The sequence below is a fragment of the Peromyscus leucopus genome, chromosome 5, assembly GCF_004664715.2.
Source record: "Peromyscus leucopus breed LL Stock chromosome 5, UCI_PerLeu_2.1, whole genome shotgun sequence".
Taxonomy (NCBI): domain Eukaryota; kingdom Metazoa; phylum Chordata; class Mammalia; order Rodentia; family Cricetidae; genus Peromyscus; species Peromyscus leucopus.
Genome location: NC_051067.1, coordinates 3,945,201 through 3,966,048, shown reverse-complemented (window position 1 = coordinate 3,966,048; position 20,848 = coordinate 3,945,201).

Genomic DNA, 20,848 nt, shown 5'->3' with positions numbered 1-20,848 from the left:
AGGGATGGGGCTTTGGACATTCTGAGGAACCTCCTCCGTGAGAGCCCAGAGCCAGCCTGCGATGTCGGAAGGCCTGTGCTCTGCTCCCGGTCATTTGCCATCTCCTTCCTGGTTCCTTTGCCTCCCCTGGCTTTGGAGGCCTGAAGACACAGTCGTTCCAGCTAGGACAGAGAAGATATCTCTCGAATTTCCTGCTGGGGCTTTAGCTCCTTAACTGCCTTTTGTGGTCCCCTCTTTGTCCCCTCCCTTGACAGGGAGGGCTGTGGCATATGCACAACTGTGTCATCTCAGGCTGACACTAGTCCTTGTGGGAATGTTGGCCAAGAAGGCTACCTTTGTTGAAAAGTCATCGAAGAAACATGATCCTTAACACAAAATCCCCAAGTACAGCCTGTCTCAAAGGCTGTCTTGGAAAAGTGACAGGTGGTGATGGGCTGAGCCTGGGGAGGCCCAGAGAGTCCAAGAACACGTGCCAGACTCTTGTCCCTCCTGAAGTCTCAGTTTTCCCACAAGCTTGGAATGTGAACACGGGCAGCACCCAGAGTCTAGGTCTGTTCGAATTTGCAGGGTTCTCTGCTTTATGGTCTTCAGGGGTCAACATTGCTTTGAAATAGGCCTGAGAAGTGGACAAAAGCTGAAAGCAGATTCAAGCTTGGGCATGGAGTTTGCCCCCTCTACATCCATGCGTATCTGTCAGTGGCCAAAGATACTCTGCCCAGAGGCTGCTAAAGAGACCCAAGATTAAGGGCTGAGCTTCTCAAAACCCAGGGAAGCCCTTGAAGTTAATGATGTTTATGACAAGAGATTGCAGGGATGAAAGGCAGAAGGGTCTGCCTTGGTGTTTGTTCTCAAGTGTCCCTTCCCTACCATCCCCAAGGAAGCTGAAGAGTGGTGCATGGCAAACAGAATTTAAGTAGTTTATTGTTATTCCTCAGCCTGACTTTTAATTAAAGGGATCTATATTGAATTACCAGGATGAGGTCAGATCTCCACAGCAAAATGATTCACAACTGAAAAAGCGCTAAACCAAAATAGCTCATGGTTCTCCCTCGTCGGCTCTCCCGGGCTGTTTCTGTTGCTCTTGTCTGTTGCTTGTGCTAATACCAATAACCCGCACGTGTCCTTCAGACAAATGGCCCCACAAACTGGTGAGTTGCATTTCTTGTGGATTACTTTCAGGCTTGAGCAATCAGTTGCCCAAGTGACCAGTAGCTCTGATGGAGATTTAGGGAGTTTGCACCACAAGGTTGTTAGGGAAATCTGAGATCAGAGGCCATGACAGGTTGGGTTTCCTGGTAGGCAGAGCCCTTGGTAGAGTGTGGTGCATAGGATGTTTATTATGGAGTGCCCCAGAGCAAGGAGAAGCCACAGGGAGGAACATACTTGTATTTCAGAGGCTTTGGTGATAAAAGCCATGTTGTACACTTTGACCACATTTGGCTGAGATGGAGTAGTGACTGCCTGTGGCTGCCCCAGGAAGGGCCTGACCTTGGAGAAGATGCCTCCGTAGCAAAGTCAGTGTGGAAGGGGCTGGCAGTGAGGTTTTTATGCTGGTAGTCATTCCGATAGCAGAGTGTAATGGTGTAAATGAGAATGGCCCCCATTGGCTCAAATGCTTGAATATTTGGTATTCCAGTTGGTGGTATAGGTTTTGTTTGGGTAGTTTTAGATGTGGTCTTGCTGGAGGAAGCATGTCACAGGAGGCAGGTTTTGAGAGGGTAAAGACTCATGCATTCCCAGTTTGCTCTGTTTCCTGCTTCTGGTTGAGATGTGAGTTCCCAGCTGTTCCTGCTACCATGCTGTCTGTGGCTGATTCCCTGCCATGATGGACTATTAACCTCCTGGAACCATAAACCCCATAGACCTTTCCTTCTATAAGTTATCTGGGTCGTGGTCTTTAATCATGGCAGGAGAAAAGTAACTAATGTACCAGGACAGACAGACTGTCCGTGCAGAAGCCTCACTGAGCCTCTTCTTATTTCCCCTGGTTTGTAACTGCAGTCTGTCTTTCCTTCCAAGGATGTTCGTTCACCTCTAGTTTCTAGCAAAGAGAACACCGACTGTTCACACACGTTTCAGCATTTGGCAATTTCACACACATGGGAACTGGTTTGAGAGTTGATTTCCAAGCATCACTCAAACATCTATACTCTTTTTATGCAGCCTGAAGTATAGACAGCGCTGGTGTTTCCCTGTGATAAAGACCCTTCACCCATTCTGGGCATTTTAGCCTCCTCCAAAGAGAAGGATCTGAACTAAGGTGGATCACACAGGAGCTACATCATGTCCTCTGAAGCCTAGCTAGCCCATCTCTCTGGAGGCAGGCGCACACCTTTCTAGGGTCTTTTGAAAGGCTATTTCATTCTTTGTTCCCAGACTTTGGCCTACTCATTAAGGACCGTGTGTGAACTCAATGCTGTGTACTGTTTTCTCAAGGCATATCAGGAAACGTCTGTACTACCCAGGACCTGTGGGTCTGTGGGGGAGTGATCTCTGGGCAGAGTGGCTTTGGCCCTGGCTGTGGCCGGATGGGAAATGACAGCTGCGCTGTGTTTGCTGTTAAGGGTTATAGTCGGAACTCATCGGACACCAGATCTAATGGGGGGCTTGGTCCTGATGACGACTCTAACCGCATGTGATCAGATTTCCTCTTAGTCAGGCTGGCTGCTAAGCCCTTTGTCCTGTTGTTTCCTTCAGACCAATTTGAAGGGGGATGTTTCATGGCTAATCCTCAAACACTAACCAGCTGCCTGCATACAGGCCTATCCATTGAGTGTTTGCTGTGGGATTTTGGATAGTTCTGAGGTAATTTGTAAGGAATCAGGAAGAGCCTGCCACTGATTTAAACACAGAGAAGCCTCTGAGAACTTTTCTAAGTTCCCCAAGGAAAATAATCTCAGCTTATCTTCAAATGGTTGTAATGGGCACATTTCTCGTACCGTCTTTAATGTCACAGGGACAAAGACTGTGGGAAGGAAGACACTTCTCCAGTTGGTTGGAGCCGACTTCAGCTGCAGCTTCTAGGGTCTTTGGGTTTTCTGTGGTCTCAGTCACCATGCAGTGTGAGTTAAAACAAAAGCTGTAATTAAATTTGAACCCATTTTTTGGGGAAAATTTGGGCAACTCTTTGCTTAAACAGAAGCAGAGATGTGGGGTGTGAGCAGGTCTGTGCTGTTTTCCTTTTCATTGAAAACAGTTAGAATTGCTTGATGTTTTATTCCAGGTGGTAGTTAAGAGGTGTGTGTGTGTGTGTGTGTGTGTGTGTGTGTGTGTGTGTGTATTCAAGTGCATGTATATAGTTCTCAGTCTCGGAAAAAAACTATGATGGAAATGAAATATAGTTTTAATTAGCGTGGCCTTTTATAGTAAGAGAGTGAGGAGTTTTGTACATGCATATGTATATGTTTACTTCAAGAGGTTATTTAAAATTAAAAGAATATATTTATTTTATGTGTGTGAGTGTTTTATATGTATGTATGCAAGCATGTGTATGCTCCACATTCTTGCCTGCTGCCCAAGGAGGTCATAAGAAGGCACAGGAAGCCCTGGAACTGTAGTCACAAGTGGTTATGAACTGGGTACTGAACCAGGCTCCTCTGAAAGAGAAACAAGTGCTCCTCCCTGCTGGGCCGTCTCTTCCAGGGTTGTGTTAGATGAAGATACTCTGTTCCAGTTAAATGTGATGTCATTCATATCCCATTCAGAGACTCATCTATGGCCTAAAGCAAAGCACATTGTATGTTGCCAGCTTTCCTAAGTGGATAGAGGAATGGGTGGGGGGCTTGGCTTCACTTCATGTATAGTGATATTTTATTTGTACTAAAATGTGATTTGTATGTTAATAAAGTTGCCCAGGGGTCAGAGCTATTAGAGCCATAGCAAAAGCTGGGCGGTGGTGGTGCACACCTTTAATCCCAGCACTTGGTAGGCAGAGCTAGGTAGATCTCTGTGTGGTCAAGGATACAGCCAGCATTGGAGACACATGCCTTTAATCTAAATATCAACCATAGAAGACCTGGAGGTCTGTACAGACAGGCAGTGACGAGGCAGTCACGTGGTTGGGTTTATAATCAATGAGAAGGCAGAACAGAAAGTCTGTATAAAGATAAACACACAGGAAGTAGGTCTCTCTTGGCTGAAGAGGATCGCTGAAGCAGGAAGGGTAAGGCTCTTAGCTCTGATTTCTTGGGCTTTCATCTTTACATCGGTTCTGTGTTTCTTATTTAATAAGACAGTTACTTCTACATTTGGCACCCTACGTGACAAGAATCCATTAAAAACCGCTTGACTTGGCTTGGCAGCAGGTCCAGTTTCCCGCCTAGGTAGCCGGCTCCCTAGCTTGGGCCCAGGTTGGCTTGGTCTCAGGCCGGACTGATCATAGCCCGAAGTGGTTAGCTACAGTTGGAGCTACTTGCTTAAAGCCTGTGCTACAAGCAACTCAGCCTGCCCTGCCGAACAGGGCCCCTGCCTGTAAAGGTAACGCACGTGGTCGGAGATTAAGGAAGCCAGAGCCAATGCTTGACTCAGCTCAAGCAGGAACACATGGCTGGATTTAAGCTTTTAACCAGAACTTGTGGCTACACTTTCTTGTTCTCTCTCTCTCTCTCTCTCTCTCTCTCTCTCTCTCTCTCTCTCTCTCTCTCTCTCTTTCTCTCTCTCTGGATTCACACCTCAGACACTAGGTGACTGTTTTGAAATTCCCTCGGATTTCTACTGTTCTATGCAGACTGGGTAAGTCAATTAACATATCAGATATTTTAAAGGAAACTATTTAAAAGAGAATTTTTTTCCACATTAAAAGAAAATGGGATTTCTGTGTACATTGGAAGAAAATTGGGCTTTGTTTGAAATTTTAGGCAGTCTGACAATGGAACAACTATATGAGAAGATTAATGTTGATCGAATTATGCACTTTATTACTTTTCTTATCCTCATTTTACTATTTAAAAAGGTAGTCAATTTAAGTGCCAGTATAACAGTTTTAGAAAAACCTGTTAAACCTGTAAAAATGAATTATAGAGAAATTCAAATTCAGACTGAAGAAATTAACAGTGAAGTTGCTTCAAGATTGGATCATAAGGTTACAGAAAGAAAGCCTGTTTTCACACAGTCACCCTTAATTTATCTGATAATCATACAGCAGTTGCCTAATCAAATGACTACACAAAATATTTGGGCTCCAATTGAAATGTTAGATTTACGAAGGTTTAAGGAGACAATAGTATCTTATGGCATGCATTCCCCATATGTAAAGCAAATGTTAAACTCTTGGTCAACATATAATAGGATTATACCACAGGACTGGCAGGATTATACCACAGCTGTCATAGGCTGTTCTGGAACCCAGTGGCAAATGTGGTTCAAGGATGAGGCTAAAAACATAGGAAAACAATGGAGGGATTGTGGGAGCCCATTCTTGGGTTCCTCGTGGCTTTACCCAGCAGGTCTGCATAGAGGATGATCAGGACCATGGGCCTGAGTGCAGGTGTCTGAGATGGTCTGCACTTGACTGTGCTGGGGGAGGAGGTCTTTTGCTCCACCCCTTGGCGTCTCTATAAAAACCTGGGCCAGAGACAGTCGGGGCCCGTTGAATTAGGTTCCAGGCCCTCTTGAGGCTATCCTTTATTTTCTACCTGTTTATCTCCGCAACATTCTCTGCTATAAATCTTTCTATCTAATATTTCCTGCTGCTCACACTCAAGAAAACTCTGGGAAGCTGTGGGGTTGGTGGGTAAACACCCCACAAGGGAGGAAGGAATACAAGTCATCCAGGATCAGGTTATTGGAGAAGGCCAATATGCTTCAGTACAAACACAATATTTATATGATGTCCAAGCCCTAATTCTATGTCGAATGGCAGCCTTGAATGCATGGGACAGAGTTGAGGAACCAGGAAAACAAACTGAATCATTTACAAAGGTTATACAAGGCCCAAAAGAATCTTTCACAGATTTTTTACAAAGACTGGCTTCAGCAGTAAAAGGAATGGTCCTGGATTCAGAAGCTAGTTAATAATTCAGATAATAATTGAATCTTTGGCTTTTGATAATGCGAATACAGCATGCAAAAGAATAATCAGGCTGTTAAAGGCAAGATCTGCACCTTTGAAAAATTGGATTAGAGACATGGTTAATGTTGAGGTTCATGACTATGATGATATTTGGGTAGAAGAAGCAATTTCAAAAGGTTTGAGGAATGTTAGATGTTTTGGATGTGGAAAGCAAGGACATTTGAAAAGGGACTGTAAACAGGTCATTCCTAGACACAATGTTTCTTCAAGGAACAATGGCAACAGAATGCCCCTTCCTTCTGGAGTATGCAGAAGGTGTGGTAAGGGAAAACACTGGACCAATGAATGTAGATCAACAAGGGAGAGGCAAGGTAATCCTTTGCCTCAGTCTTTGGGAAACTTCCAGAGGGGCCTCATGCAGGCCCCCATAGCAAATCCAGCTCAAATCTTTCCGGCAGTCATAGAGGAAACCCCTACTCAAAGCAATTAAATAACCAAATGCCTATTAGAATAAATCATGCTGGTCGGGATGATGAAACAGAGAGAATAGAAAATTCAGGAGAAAACATAAGGAAAATTTTTTGGCAAACTTCTATTAATGAATACAGACCAAAATTAACAATAAAAATAAATGCTGTTTTGTTGTCTGGTCTAGTAGACACAGGTGCGGACGTTACCATTATTGCACCAGAAATTTGGCACCCAACTTGGCCTCTTCAGGAGGTAAACATTCAACTGTTAGGAATTGGGACATTATCTCAAGTGAAACAGAGTGCAAGATGGCTCGAATGTATAGGTCCAGAAGGACAGAGAGGAAAATTAAAACCATATGTGGCTAACATAGCTATGAACCTGTGGGGTCGAGACCTGTTACAACAATGGAATACTCAGATTAACATCCCTCCAATCTCAGAAACAAATCATAAATTAGCACATGTTTCTGAGAGAAATATTAGAAGGCATTATTCTGAGTGGTCACCAGCCATCCATATTATACAAGAATAAGGAACAACTGATGATCTCCCAAAGACACCAACAGCTCTACCTTTAAAATGGTTAACAGACAAGCTTGTATGGGTTCAGCAATGGCCTTTAACAACAGAGAAACTCCAGGCTTTAGAAGAGCTGGTAGAAGAACAGTTAAATGCTCAGCATTTTGAAGAATCAACCAGCCCTTGGAATTCTCCTGTATTTGTTATTAAAAAGAAATCTGGTAAATGGAGAATGGTAACAGACCTTAGAGCAATTAACAAATTAATTCAGCCAATGGGCTCTCTACAATCTAGAATTCCTTTGCCTACTCTGTTACCACAAGGATGGCCTCTCATAGTTATTGATTTAAAAGACTGTTTTTTTTTTCAATACCCTTACAAGGAAAAGACAGAAAGATTTGCTTTCACAGTGCCTACTTATAATAATTCTCAACCGGTTAAAAGTTTTCAATGAAGGGTCCTCCCACAGGGAATGTTGAATAGCCCAACTCTGTGCCAATATTTTGTACAACAGTCATTGGAAGTGGTACGTAAAAAATTTCCTAAATCTATAATTTATCATTATATGGATGATATTTTACTAGCTGACTCAAATGCAGATACTTTAGAAAGAATGTTTGAAGCAGTAAAGAAAATTTTACCTTGCTGGGGATTACAAATTGCTCCTGAAAAGATACAAAGAGGAGATTCTATTAATTATTTAGGATATAAAATAGAGCTACAATAAATTAGACCCCAAAAGCTGCAAATTAGGAGAGATAGACTACAGACTCTTAATGACTTTCAAAGATTATTTGGAGACATTTCTCATCTACAAACTGTTGTTGGGGTAAATGATGAAGTGAATAATTTGATCAAAACCTTAGAAGGTGACAAGGACTTAAATAGTCCAAGAGAATTATCACCTGAAGCTGAGAAAGAATTGGCCTTGGTAGAAAAGAAAGTACATGAAGGGCACGTGGATCATATTGATCCAAAGCTGGATTGCATTTTGGTTATTTTACCTTCTAGGCATTCTCCTACAGGAATATTAACACAGAGGGAAGATATTATATTGGAATGGATATTTTTACCAAATAAACCAAATAAAAAATTAAAAACTTATGTGGAAAAAATCTCTGACTTGATTTGGAAAGGAAAATTGAGACTTTGTTAATTAGCAGGAATAGACCCAGCAGAAATTGTTGTACCTTTAACTAAGGAGGACATTGAAAAATTATGGGCAGAAAGTGAACCTTGGCAAAGTGCTGTGGGATGATTTGTATGTCCTGTGGGAGCCCTTCTTGGGTTCCTTGTGGCGTTACCCAGCAGGTCCGTATAGAGGATGATTAGGACCATGGGCCTGAGTGCAGGTGTTTGAGATGGTCTGCACTTGGCTGTGCTGGGGGATGGTCTGTATGTCAAGTTGCTCTGATTGGTCAATAAATAAAACCTGATCGGCCGTGGCTAGGCAGGAAAGATAGGCGGGACTAGCAGAGAGGAGAAATAAAAGGACAGGAGGGCAGAAGGACTTGCTGCAGCCGCCGCAATGACCAGAGATGCTGCAGCCGCCGCCATGACCAGCAGCCTGTGAAGACGCCGATAAGCCACCAGCCACGTGGCGAGGTATAGATTTGTAGAAATGGATTAATTTAAGATAAAGGAACAGTTAGCAAGAAGCCTGCCACGGCCATACAGTTTGAAAGCAAAATAAGTCTCTGTGTTTACTTGGTTGGGTCTGAGCGGCTGTGGGACTGGCGGGTGGCAGAGATTTGTCCTGACTGTGGGAAAGGCAGAAAAACCTAAGCTACAGCAAAGAGCTTGCAGTAATTTTTTTGGGAGAAATTAACAGCAAATATCCCAAAAGCGATAGAACTGATCTTACAAAGAGAGCTGATTGGATCTTGCCTCAGATTGTTTGGGAAAACCCATATCTGGAGTTTGTACATTTTATACAGATGCCAACAAACAAGGAAAGGCAGGTTACAAATCAGAAAATTTAAGTAAAGTGGTTCAAAGTCCTTATAATTCAGTTCAAAAATCAGAATTGTATGCTATTCTGTTGGTATTAATGGATTTTTCAGAACCTCTCAACAGAGTAACTGACTCTCAGTATGCTGAAAGAGTGGTATTACATATTGAGACTGCAGAATTTATCCCTGATGCTTCAGAATTAACTTCACTATTTATTCAATTACAAGATACAATCAGGAAAAGGAGTCATCCTTTATATATAACTCACATTCGATATAATACTGGTCTGTCAGGCCCTCTAGCACAAGACAATGATGAAATTGATAAATTATTGATAGGAGATGTGCTGGAGGCCTCCGAATTTCATAAAAAACATCATGTCAATAGTAAAGGTTTAAAAAAGGATTTTCCCATAACCTGGCAACAAGCCAATGAAATAGTAAAGAAATGTCCTAGTTGTTCCTTCTACAACCAAATGCCATTACCAGCAGGATGTAACCCAAAGGGTACTCGGAGGAATGAAACCTGGCAGATGGATGTATTTCACTTTGCAGAATTTGGAAAATTGAAATATGTACACCACACCATTGATACTTATTCAGGATTTCAATGGGCAACTGCTTTGAGTTCTGAAAAAGCTGATTCGGTAATCACTCATTTGCTAGAAGTTAAGGCCATCATGGGCATACCTGCACAAATTAAAACTGACAATGCTCCATCATATGTCTCTGTTAAAATGAAACAGTTTTTTTTTTTTTTTTGCTTATTACAATATAAAGCATATTACAGGTATACCACATAATCCTACAGGTCAAGCAGTTATAGAAAGATCCAACAGAACTCTAAAGGATATGCTAAATAAACAGAAAGGGGTAACAAAAACCCCCAGAAATAGAATGCATAATGCTCTATTAACTTTGAATTTTCTCAATGCCAATGAGAAAGGAACAACAGCTGCAGAGAGACATTGGATAATAGAAAAAACTACAAAATTAAATCAGCCTATATACTTTAAGGATGTGCTGACCTCAGAATGGAAACCAGGATATGTGTTATATTGGGGATGAGGTTTTGCTTTTGTTTCTACAGGAGAAGATAAGCTGTGGGTTCCATCAAAATTGATAAAGGTTCGATTTGAACAAGAGGGACCTCTTAATTAGAGGAGGTGATAGTTCATCAACCAGCATGAACATCCAATTTAAACTAACTTATACCAGTAACACATGCCTTTTCATTTAATCAGATAATAACTTACCAAAAAGGAACATCCCCAAAATTAGTCTTGGGGAAAGGTTTTTGTTTTTGTCTTTTAGGAGAATGAAGGTTAAGGGATCTGAAGAATACTGGACAAATGAGACAACTGAAGAAAAGGGACAAATCATCTACCCCAGGAAACAGAGTGAAATGGCGTATGGGTATATCATCCAAAATTTTTTATAAGTCTTCCTAAATGTTTGTTTCTGCTCTAACACTATTGGTCTTCTAATAGTCCCAGTTCAATTAAAATTTTAAGCTTACTTTGGAGTTGGAGAATGGCTCTCTCCTTCTTTAAACTCAAGCATGTTGTTAAAAGTAAAATGCAAACTCCCTGTATCATGTCAGAAGAAAAGAGCCATCTTCTGCTATGGGACAGGAGAAAAACCAAATGAATTAAGGGACTATTCTATTACTAATCTCAACTCTTTGATTCTATTCTGATTCTTTAAACTTTTCTTAAAGTATGAATTTTATATCAAAATTTACAAGATTAATATATACACACACACATTTTAAACTTTGTTAAGATATGAATGGCCATATAGAGTTCTAACTAATTCTAGAAAAAAGGCTTCAATTAGGTGCATATATGTCTTTGTATTTGAGTCTCTTATCAGTTTTCTGCAGGAAATCATGGCCAGGCCTAACATCAACTGAAGTCTCCAGAAAGAAGATGGGGCCCCACAACAACAACAATTCCATATGGACAATAATAATATCACTAAGCTGACAAACATCATCTACAGATCAGCTTTGAACTACAAAGTGCTCAGAGCAATTTTGAGAGGGCTAGCTGAGATGATCCAGTCTCAAAGACTACTTGAATAAGGACTTGAGATAAACTCTGAACTTTGGCATTATACACAGAATAGATAACGAAGGATATAGTTACCTTTCCTAGAATTTGATAATTAACCTAAAAATTTTCTTTTCAGGATAAAGATACCTTTGCCCATACCCAGCAGGAAGCAATTTTAAGAATACAATGCCCACATTCCCAAAGAGGTGGTGTGGGGTGAGTGGTTTTTTGGTCTTTTAATGGGTTTTGGGTCTGGGATAATTTTCATTGTTTAGGGGGGTTGGTTACAAGTTATTGTCAAGAGTAAGGAAAAGGGCTAAGCAAAGGAGATTAGATTTAAGGTTCTTGTTTAAAAAAAAGAGAAAGAAAAAGAAAGAGAAAAAGTTAGTTACTAATTTTAAATACTTTACATTGTACTGGATTTTTTATATTATATACAAATTATATATTGAAATTAATATTGTTAGAAAATGCTATATGTATATTTCTAATTGTACTTATACCGTTCATTTAACAAATAATGCAATTTTCTGATCCTTGAATGTTATTATTACCAACTATTAGGATATAAAGAAATGAAAGTTAGTAGTTAGATATTACAATAGAACTTGTAGTCGTTTTAGGTATGTTTTCAAGATTGAGCAGATATATTTTAGATAGACAGGTCATCTTCAAACCCTTCAGAGATCTACAGAATATGGCATTTAAAATATTTTAATAACTTGGAAAATTTTTCTTTTTTTTTTATGACTATGAGACATGTCGGCTCCTGGCAGTACCAATCTACTTCAGAGAAAATATGGGCATTGAAGAAACTGCATATGGAGTTAACTTTAATTGTGGCAAAAGTTAGCCATTGGACAACAAAGATTCCTTGAATCAACTGTTGACAAACATGACAGATAGGACACGAAACATAGGACTACTGATTCTTGCCAAAACAAGTGTGGTTATGGCTTTATCAAAAGGCATTTTCTGAGGCTAGGACAATATGGCACCATCCCTGAAGTGGCCTTCACAATCTGGAAAAGGTACAGTGCCCTTTTCTTTGAAGGCAGCTGAACAGGCAGTGGGCTGATGGCTTCTGATGTGCAAAGGAACAGAGCTGAAACAGTTATTCTTGAAGAATAACTAAGCTCATGCCTCTCAATAGTAGACTGGTATTTAATAGAGGGATGTGGAGAAGAAGGAGATGCTGAGATGAAGCCATATATACACAGCCAAGAAGAATGGACAGCTAAATCTAAAAAACATCAACAATTTCCAGAATTTAAAATCCTGAATCATGACATGACACTAGTGGAATTCAGGTGTTTCTGGTACATGGACTGCTCTCACCCAATGTGAGGTTGAACTGTTGACCTTGTGTACATCCTACATCACAAATGAGTCTGTCAGATATGCTAAGCCTATAGGCTGAAGATGATGCCCCAACACTGAGGAGAAACCTCAGGTGACTGTCCAGGCAGCTGGCTGTTTCTGTCAACTCACAAATTGTTTGGAAGTTGCTTGCATGCACTTCCTGTTTTTATTTTTGTTAGCTAATATTATTTCCTTCTTGGATCTCTGAGGGAATTGAAGATTAGTTATAGTTGAAGATTACTTAGTTATAGTTGAAGATTAATTAGGATAGAAAGTGAATTAGATACATTTTGTACTTACCAAAATAGGATAGATAATGGAATTATTTCTTCTCAATTTGTCAAATACGAATGGACTAGCCATTGTTTTGGTATTTATTATTTGTATATATTGTATATAGTTATTGTATTTTTGTATATAGTTTTTCTTATGTTAGTTATAACCTTTTTCCTTTTCATTAATATAGAGAAGGGGAAATATAGTGATTATTTTATTTGTACTAAAATGTGATTTGTATGTTAATAAATAAAGTTGCCCAGGGATCAGAGCTATTAGAGCCATAGCAAAAGCTGGGTGGTGGTGGGGCACACCTTTAATCCCAGCACTTGGTAGGCAGAGCTAGATAGATCTCTGTGTGGTCAAGGATACAGCCAGCATTGGAGACACACTCCTTTAATCTCAATACCAACCACAGAAGACCTGGAGGTCTCTACAGACAGGCAGTGACGAGGTGGTCATGTGGTTGTGTTTCCAACCAATGAGAAGGCAGAACAGAAAGTCTATATAAAGACAAACATACAGGAAGTAGGTCTCTCTTGGCTGAAGAGGATCGCTGAAGCAGGAAGGGTAAGGCTCCTAGCTCTGACCTCTTGGGCTTTTATCTTTACATTGGCTCTGTGTTTCTTATTTAATAAGACAGTTACTTCTACATTCGTGTGCTGCCTTGGATGGGAGAATTGGCAAGACAGATTTCTTACTCTTTCCTGATCTATGAGATCAGGTGTTTGTTTCGTGGAACTGCCCAGGGATGACCTGTCTCTGGGCACAGGGAGTGAGGAGGAGGCTACTCCCTTACAAATACTAGTGTCAGATAAAATATAGGACGCTGGGCTGGAGAGATGGCTCAGTAGTTAAGAGTTCTTTTTTTTTGTTGTTGTTGTTTTCAAGACAGGGTTTCTCCGTGTAGTTTTGATGCCTGTCCTGGATCTCGCTCTGTAGACCAGGCTGGCCTCGAACTCACAGAGATCCCCCTTGCTCTGCCTCCTAAGTGCTGGGATTAAAGGCGTGCACCACCGCCACCCGGCTTAGTTAAGAGTTCTTGCTGGGCATCTATGAGGACCCCAGTTTAGATCCTGCACCCACGTAAAGGCTGGGTGAGGACTGGCTTGTATCTGTAGCCCTGGTGCTCTGAGGACTGGAAACAGAATGATCACTGGGGATTCCCGGCTGCCAGCATAACACAGCAGTACACACTGCTGGTGGGGGGGTGGAGGAGTGGGGTGGGGTGGGGTTGGGGGGTGGAGGGTAGAGGAGGGAGGGGTGGGTGGGGAGTGGGGGGGTGGGGAGGTGGAGTGGGGGGTGGAGGAGCAGTGTGGGGTGGGGTTAGGGGGGTGGAGGAGCAGTGTGGGGTGGGGGGCAGGGGGGTGGAGGAGCAGGGTGGGGTGGGGGGTAGGGGAGTGGAGGAGCGGGGTGGGGTGGGGGGTAGGGGGGTGGAGGAGCAGGGTGGGGTGGGGGGTAGGGGGGTGGAGGAGCAGGGTGGGGTGGGGGGTAGGGAGGTGGAGGAGCGGGGTAGGGTGGGGGGTGGAGGGGTGGGGTGGGGTGTGGGGGTTGGAGGGGCGGGGTGGGGTGTGGGGGTTGGAGGGGTGGGGTAGGGTGGGGGGGTTGGAGGAGTGGGGTGGGGTGGGGGGGTGGAGGGGTGGGGTAGGGTGGGGGTGAGGGGCATCACACAGAGAGGTGATACAAGAGTGCTAGCTTAGGTCTCCCTCCTTTACTTAGTGTGCGCGTGGGTGTACGCTCATGCCCTGGGGCATGTTTGAAGGTCGGGAGACAACTTCTGGGAGGTGGTCTTCTCTGAGTTTCAGGGAAGGACTTGGACCTTCCTGCTCAGTGGCCACCCACTGAGCCACCTCTTCAGCTCTCCCTTTGTCTTCTAAGCCATTAATTCCAACACAGGAGTCTTACAATCTCCTCTAACCCTAATTACCCACCAAACTTCACCTCATGTGCATTAACATATATGCATTTGGGGATTAAGTCGACATGTGAACTTGGGGCATACATCACCATGGCAATTGGCAACTGCCATCATTATTATCCTCAGTTTACAGACAAAGACACTGAGGTTCACAGGCTTGCCACTCACACACAGAACATCTGTCTTGAAGAGCCCTGGTCACTTACAGCACAACTCTGAGTCCTGTGCCTTTCCTCCAGATGGAAACCATTCCCACCACCCATTTATTTATTTATTTATTATTATTATTTTTTGGTTTTTCGAGACAGGGTTTCTCTGTGTAGCTTTGCGCCTTTCCTGGAGCTCACTTGGTAACCCAGGCTGGCCTGGAACTCACAGAGATCCGCCTGCCTCTGCCTCCCGAGTGCTGGGATTAAAGGCGTGCGCCACCACCGCCCGGCCCCACCACCCGTTTATGTTCAGGAGAATATGTATCAATCCCAAGAGTATGGTGAAGTCTTATAGAAGGTCAGGGCTTCCTGTGTGGGAGCTATGAGTAGAAATCAGGAAGTGTGGTGATTCATTGTGTACCCTAACAAAATTTGCCTGAAGATCAGAGAACAGAACAAGCCACTATTTTAAACCTAGAGGCCAGGCAGTGGTGGAACATACCTTTAATCCTAGCACTCAGACAGATCTCTGTGAGTTCAAAGCCACCTTGGACTACAGACAGTGGTGGCACACAGCTTTAATCCCAGTACTGGGAAGCACACGCCTTTAATCCCAGCACTTGAGACCTTACACTTTAATCCCAGTATTTGGGAAGCACACACGCCATTAATCACTAGGAAGGAAGTGATGGCTGGGTGGAGAAAGGTGTGTAAGGCGTGAGGAGACAGGAGCTAGAGCTTTTTGGCTGGAGGTGCTTCAGGCTGAGGAAGGCCCTTTGTGCTGATGCCCTTTCGGCTAGAGAGAGGTCCTTTGGCTAACGGCCTTTTCAGGCTGAGGAGTCTAAGAGGTAAGATGTGGCAGCGGCTTGTTCCTTATCTCTCTGATCTTTCATCATTTACCCCAATATCAGGCTCCCAGGGTTTTTTAATTAGAAGACTTTTATAGATTTTGTGCGACATGGAGGTGTCTGTGTTGTGGAAACCTTTTTCTCAGTACTCCCTTTGGAGCTACAGAGAAAATAGCTGACAAGATCCCGGCCCCGGGGCTGGTGACGCACGCATGTACACAGTAGATAGATAGATAAATAAACAAATGGATTTTCTTTTTAAAGAAAATGATTCTGGCCCAAAGCAGCACTCCTAGGCAAGATGAGGGCACAGCAGGAGTCACGGCAGGGAGGAGGCTGTGGGGCAGAGGCAGTGCCCTTTGAATAAGAGGTGGGCAATTCTACCTCTTTGAGGGCTTCTTCCTCCTAAGCCAGCACAGGTACACAGGCATCCCCAAGGAATGGGGCTGAAGAGGGGCCAGCTTGCCTCTCTGCAGGCCTAGGTTGTTTCAATCTCAACACTCCACCAGTTGCTTTTAATTTTTTAGCAGCTCTGAGACCCACAGGTCTAAAATGTTAGTGCACTTTACCAAAAACTCATTAACTCATCCTCTGACCACTGCAAAAATGGGAAAGATTTCACTTCATAAAACATGAACCCTTTTCTGGCAGATTGAACATTGATGGGAAAACATATGAAGACAGAAAGAGATGAATGTAAAACAAATAAAAATCCTTCATGTTTTACATACACGGACAGATGGATGGACGGACGACAGGCTTCCTGGGTCATTTGTCTCTGTCTCTCTTGCAGACTGGCATAATTGGGAGAAAAGGGCTCAAAACCAGCATCTGGAAAAACAGGAAAACATTACAGATGGTTTCTGAACCACTAAGACTAGTCTAGACTCTGCTTGTGTTCCCATCTGGGGCTATAAACAGGAGGTGGCATGGGGCAGCAGCAGCCAGCCAGACCTGGAATGAACTGTTTCGGGGGAAACACTGAGCCAAATACTTGATACTCCTGGGTGCAATGACTCAGAATATACAGATATTGGGAGATGGAATGGCTTAAATATATATCTCCCCTTTCATGCTGTGAGGTGATTAAGGAAGGTAAGTTTGGCAGATTTGGTTGTGGTGTGGAGACACTATGTCCGGATACTTTTAAGAGTTTTCACAAGAGAAGTTTCTTTTCAGAGGGGAAGGCAGTGTTGAGGTCCATCATCTGGGGCCTGATTGACCATAGTCCAGTGGTTTTGGACGCGTGACATTTTTGATATCTGACCTAGAAAAGAAAGCCTATAATACACCACTGTGCAGGTGACACCTGAGAGATCAGTGCCGGCTCTTGATACTGGCTTGGAGAGGTGCAGGAGGTCATGCTAGTCTTTCTCTGCTGGGGCAAACATGGTGAACCTCAGCACAGCTGACGTTTTCTGCTTTTGGAAAAGACGCTGTGACAGACGAGGTCAGTGCTGTCTGAGGCCCATGCCCACGGGTGGATACACACCCTCCGTGGTTTCTGTCTGGAGGAGAGGGACACAATTTAGAGTTGTGCTGGTTTAGAAGTGACCTGGGCTCTGCATGACAGATGCACTTGTCTGTGAGTGACGAGCTCTCCAGAGTCTGTGAACTGGGGATAATGATGATGGCCGCCGCTCCCAGCTGGTGTGGTGACGTATTGCCCAAAGTACACATGTCAACTTCATCTCCAAATGTGTCTTGTATGTGTTGGCTCCTGAGACGTTCGCTTATGGCCTCCTAAGCATCCCACTGTTTTGTTACCATGCTGTGATGGCTGATCTTATTGTCAACTTGACTACATCTGGAGTCAACTAAACCCTAAGCAGCTGGGTACACCTGTGAGAAGTTTTATTAAAATTAGATTATTTGAGGTGAGAAGCCCCCCTAAGTCTGAACTATTTGAGGTGGGAAGACCCACCCTAAATTTGAGCTGCATCTTCTGGTGGCAGCCTGCATAAAAGGACATGGAAGAGTGCAGCTTTTACTTTCTGCCTGCTTACCCTCACTCCCACTGGCAAGTTCGTCTACTCTGTGGCTGAGGCATTCCTTCACTGGCATTAGAGCCCCCCTCTGATGGATAGCTGAGACACCTAGCCGTGTGGACTGAGTAACTGCTGGGTTCTTGCCATCAGGAATAGCCAGTGTTGGATGAACTGGACCACAACCTGTGAGCCACTCCAACAACCACCCTTTGGAGGTTTGCCCGTTGATTCTGTCAGTTGTTACTTTAGAGAACCCTGACTAACGTGAAATTTATGCAATTATTTAGAAAGAGTGGGGAGTAAGAAAAATCACTATAAAAGTTCTAATTTATAATTTTTATATGTCTGTAATGTTTGGATTTTTTTCTGAGAAAGGGTTTCTCTGTGTAGCCCTGGCTGTCCTGGAACCCAGAGATCTGCCTGCCTCTGCCTCCCAAGTGCTGGAACTATGGGTATATGTCCAGTTATGTTTGGATCTTAAATGCCACCAAAATCTTGGTCCCCAGCCTGTGGCAACCAAGAAAGTGGAGAGCTTTCAGTGGGTCGAGCCTATTGGAAGGAAGCTAGTCATTGGGGACACGTCCCGGCCGCTTGTCCACCTCTCTGATCTTTGCTGTACCTTATATTTTCTCCCATGGTACACATAATTGTGTGTGGTCTCTGGGTCACCAGCGTCCACAAGTCAACTTTAGACACAATTTGGGGGGTTGTCTACGGAACCCTAGAGATGAACAACTTGAAACAGGACTTTTTACGTGATGCCCGTGGTATCTGGAGAGGCGCTCTCTCCCTGTTGGAACGTAGCTCTGTTTAAACTCCATTTATGTGCTTTAGGATGCTTAGGTTTTTCATGTCAGTTGTCTTTGCTCATACTCTCTCCTCTACCTCACCCTCCCATTGCCCACCACATTTAACCTTCCCTGTTCCATTATCCCCTTTTCCTTGGATCCCCTCCCCCTAGACTCCTTGTTGATTTGTGCCTCCTGGGGGTACTTCAGGTTATTGCCACCACTCTGTCACCCTCCAGAACTTGGTGGTAAAGACTCTACTGGTGAAGGCACCACATACCCGAGTCACAAAACATGGAAAAATCAAGCTGGTGCCAACGTGGAAGCTTCGTTCATACTGGCTAGCTTTCATGGTGATGGAAGGGGCTCCCAGGGAAGAAAATGAATCAGCAAACAGTCTTACCCAGCTGTGAACCCAGAGACCTACAACACCCGTTGGCCTGCAAGAGAGGCCCATCAGTGCAGGAGTGGCATGGATGGTGTGGGTGTAACCAATCACTTTCTGATTAGATTTAAAGTCTGTTCCAGAAGACAACTCAGGCCAGGAAGAATAGAGGTGGGGCTGACCTCACAGCTCCTGGGGAAGGAGGCATAAGACTCTAGTATGAAATTTTATCTCCTTACATAAACTTGTTAGAAATGACTTAAAATATTCCAGTGTTAACTGGAAAAACAAAAATCACACTGGGGTATGTCCACCATCATTTCCAGGCATGGTGTCCCTAGTGAAGTGTATCAGGAAAGCACTAACCAGAACTCATGCTTCTGCCACCCATCTTTTTCTGTCTAAAGAGTAACCCAGGATGGAAAGACTCCTTCTACCTCTGTGTAGTTCTCTGTCTGGAATCTTCGGGAAACTCTTTGGTAAACAGCTTCCCTGAGGGGCTGTGCATTTTGTGAATCCCAAATGGGCTGTGGTGTGGTGGGAGGAATTGCCCTGGAAAGAGCTGGTGCAGGTCTTGGGAGGGTAGCACAGAGGTTCTGTGTTTGGGATTTGGAGTTACAACTACAAACACAAAGAACCAAGAACTGTGTGTAATTTTGGACATGGTGCAGAAGCCGGAGGCTGAGATGGGAATTACAAAAGGAATGTTGGCCAGGCCTTTTGCAGGCCCAACTTCCAGGGCAGCTGTTCTCTTTATATCAGATCCAGGCTGGAAGAATGCTGCACTGGAAAACAGAAGGGCACAGGGTCCTCAAAAGGCCTCTGGCAGGAGGAAATAGGGGCCCTGCCATGCCCTGAACTGAACTGTCAAACTTGTAAACTTCCGGTTGAATGGGTGCTCAAGGTCCCTTGCAAAGAGGAGCCATCAGGAGGCTGGAGGGCACGCTGGCACAGTTACCTCCATCACCATTTGGAAGTGAGGCATTAGCGGCGACCTATCTGAGCAAACAGGAAGCCGATTAAAATGCCCATTGTCCCTTCTGGACTTTGCTGAAAGGACTGTCAAAAGACCAAGTCCACGTAGCTCTTGCCAAGTCAAGAAACTTGGGGGACATGCAGCTGCTGGTGCCACCTGTGTCTGAGTACAGCTGAGAGACTTCCTCTTCAGGACACCCCACTAGGGAGTGATGGATCCTATGATGTTAAGAGTGGGCGAAGGTTTTGAATGAGAAAGGGGGTGATGTGCAGCACATGGTTACCCTTTGCAGAAAGCACACAGCTCTCTCTTCTCTTTATCCTGCAAGAACCAAGAATTGGTCTCTGCCTCGCCCCACCTCTGAAATGCTCTGGCTGGGAATCAAATCCAGTAAGAAACACCTGCCATCCACTGCGGAACCACAAGCACAATACACCACATGCCAACTGGCAGGGGAGAGGGAAAAAGGCCTGGGAAGAATGTCCCTGGTGATGTTAAGAAGTGAGGCCCTGCAAGGGCGCCCCCCTCTCCTCTCCCCCCCCCCTCCTGGCCCCTTGTTTTCCTCTTCTGTCTCTGTCTGTTTCACACACACACACACACACACACACACACACACACACACAGAGAGAGAGAGAGAGAGAGAGAGAGAGAGAGAGAGAGAGAGAGAGAGAGACCTGGCCTCCGAAGTCTGCACATCTCTAGCTACTTCCCTGTTAATCAGATACTGAATGAGAGGTGCAGTCTTACTTTGGACACAGCTTCTGTGGATAAAAATGTGTTTAAGTGTGTATGTGCACCACTATCACGTTTGACAGGATTCCTGCATCCACTCAGTTTCTGTTGCAAACTCATAGCCCTTGCCAGCCTGTGAATGTGCCTTGTTTGTGGGAGATAGTGAAGGATGCTGGCCAGCAGTTGGAGCGTGTGTGTGTGTGTGTGTGTGTGTGTGTGTGTGTGTGTGTGTGTGTGTGTGTTGGTACACCCTGGGAACAGTGCTTTCCTTAGCTTCAGGGTGGAGGAGTCCAAACTATGCTCTTGTCCCATCACACCCCCCTTAGACTGAAACAGTGGGTCCCTGCTCCTGCTTCTCCAGCTGGATGGACACAGCATCTGTACCCTCTCTCACTGCTGCTGCTGCTCGCTCTTA